This window comes from Ipomoea triloba, chromosome 4, assembly GCF_003576645.1.
Source record: "Ipomoea triloba cultivar NCNSP0323 chromosome 4, ASM357664v1".
Taxonomy (NCBI): domain Eukaryota; kingdom Viridiplantae; phylum Streptophyta; class Magnoliopsida; order Solanales; family Convolvulaceae; genus Ipomoea; species Ipomoea triloba.
In genome coordinates, this window is record NC_044919.1 from 8411116 (window position 1) to 8413935 (window position 2820).

The following is a 2820-nucleotide window of genomic DNA, read 5'->3' on the forward strand; positions in this document are numbered from 1 at the left end:
TTTTTTTTTTTTTTTTTTTTTTTTGGTTGAATTTGAAAAAAAAAAATTGTATATAGTGCACGCATATAGTGCACTCACACGTTAAAAGCTGTTAGTGCGCGAGACACACACTAACTAGCTTTAATTTTATTTTTTAAAAATATTCAATGTGATTCATAAAAAAACCTTCTTTTGTAAAAGCTCTCACAATTTCTCACATACTCTCTCTCTCCAACCTTATAAAGTTTTCACACAAACTTTGCAAAAAAACCTCCTCTGGGAGATTCTCCTAGTAATGGATAAATAGAGTAAATACCAGTGGAAGTCCCTCGACTTTGATGGCACCGCCACTTTTAGTTCTCAACTTTTAAATCAACCACTTTTAGTCCTTTTGACTTTGATGGCACTGCCACTTTAGTCCTCAATTTTTAAATCAATCACTTTTAGTCCTCTTACTTTTTGTTTCTAGCCACTTATGGTCATTTCTTTACAATTGAACATCTAATGTCATTTTCTCAAAGGCAATTCAGTCATTTCATAATTAATGTATTAAATATTATGTTTCCTCATCAGAATAATTGAAGAAACTCTATTCTCCACTCTCCATTGTTAATGCTAAATTTTGGACCAAATGACTGAATAGCCCTTGAAAAAATGACATTAGATATCCAATTGTAAAGGAAGGACCATAGGTGGCTAGAAACAAAAAGTAAGAGGACTAAAAGTGGTTAATTTAAAAGTTGAGGACTAAAAGTGACAGTGCCATCAAAGTCAGAGAACTAAAAGTGATTAATTTAAAAGTTGAGGACTAAAAGTGGTGATGCCATCAAAATCGGAGGAAGTCCAGTAGTATTTACTCTATAAAAAATAGTCCTTAATAAAGTAATACTCCGTAATTGACAGTTGGTCGTTATCCTAACTGGAATTGGGAAAGCGCAAGTGCAGGAGCTAGAGATTGAGTAACGTCATTATCCTCTTCACAAGTTCAAAAAAGACACACGGTTGTCGTCTCCGGTGAGGCAGCACAGAACGGCGAAAACTATGGCTTCTTCGTTGATCACCTCCTCCGTAATCTGCCGCCGCATCTCCATTCAACGCCACCAACACGACGCGCACCTTCCGTCACAGCAGACGCCGCCAATTGAACTAGAGATCAGTATCAAATGTCCGCCGGAGGTAGAAGAAAGAAGCCGAATTACCTTTGTTGCTGTGCAGCATTTTATTGCATAATTGCAGAAACTGCGAAATCCGAGAACCCGATAATACCCGAACCGATCAGAACCGAAAACCGAACAGAACTTCGGGAAACCGAACAAAGCTTCGGGAAACCGAAAACCGAACTATCTCTTATATAAATAAAATAAACCCTAACGCTCTTCAGAACGCGGGCTACTCGTCGGCTTTCCCTCTCTCCCACTCTACACTTGACCTCTAAAACTCTCTCGTTAACTACCACATCTCCGGCATCTTCACTTCTCTCTCTGAACACCAAGTCTTTGGTGCAAGGTAAAAATCCCTCGTTCATAATCTTGGCCTTTGTCAAATATGTGCTTGGTTCTCTGTGCTGCGCTCTTCTGCGAATACTGTAATTTTTCATTTTATTTTTGAGTTCGTTTAGGGTTTAGGGTTAAAACTGCTAGATTTTGGTTTCCTTGGGGTTAGGAACTTCAGTTTATCATTTGTGTAGGGTCTTCACACTATTCTTGAAAATTATCATTTTCTCTATATGTGTAAATTTAGTGGCTAGAAAAGTTCCCCATCATTTTTTACTGTGAAATTTGGCATTTGATTATTGAGGCTATCTGTGTTCTGAATACATAAGCCTGCATCTTGATATTCACTGCAAAGCAGAATTGGGGATGTCTCCCACAAATATTCTTTCAGCAAAGGAATTTACTGTTCTGTATATACAGATACTCAGATAGTCAGAATAGCCACACAAAAGTTTGTTATCTATACTTGAATTGTAAAAGATGCATACCCAGTTGATAAATGATCTTCTTGTCTTGACTTAACAACAACATTTATATTTTGGATTAGATGTAATGCATGTGCTAAGCATTGATTTCTTTTAAGATATAAAGATTGCCGTGTGCATTATTGAAGAACTTCAATTTTGTTGATAATCAATATGCGAAAGAACTTCCATCAGTACAATTGAAAAGTTTGTCTATTTCGTTGTTCTGCAAAGTATCATTTTATTTGTTTTCTAACTTTTTCTCCAGTAGTTCTCTTTTTCCTTCATTTTATTAGTGGACAGTGTTGTTGGATGGTCTAAGATTTGTTAAAATGTCTTCCAAACGCTAGATAGCAAGAAACTTACCTTCAATCTAAAAACTCAAAGTCCTGAAGTTAGTTGTATTCAAATTTATTGCAGATGGCTGAGCATGTGGAGATGGATGACATACATAAACTAACTCTACTACAAGCTAGAGTATCTGAGACCAACAAGGAAAACCAACATGTAATGCAACCTGGGAACCCTAGCAATGATACCAGTAACAAGAAACAAAAACAATGCTTTGACAAAATTGAAGATAAAGAGGGCAGTCAGGGAGCTCGGTATGAATGCTGTGGCAGAGAGCTGGTTGTAGGTTCTAAGTGTCTTGTGTGTGAGAGTGCTGATGAGGATGAATATGGAGATGAGGATGACGATTTGGTGAGTGATGATCACTATTCCTCAACTGGCAAGTATGATAATGAAACAGTTTGGAAAGCTATGGCCGAGATGATTATTATTGATGGACTACCTTTTAGTTTTGTTGAAGGAATAGGATTCAAAGAGTTTTGTGCTGTCTCCCTTCCCCCTGAATTTGAGCATCCATCTCGTAGAACCATGGC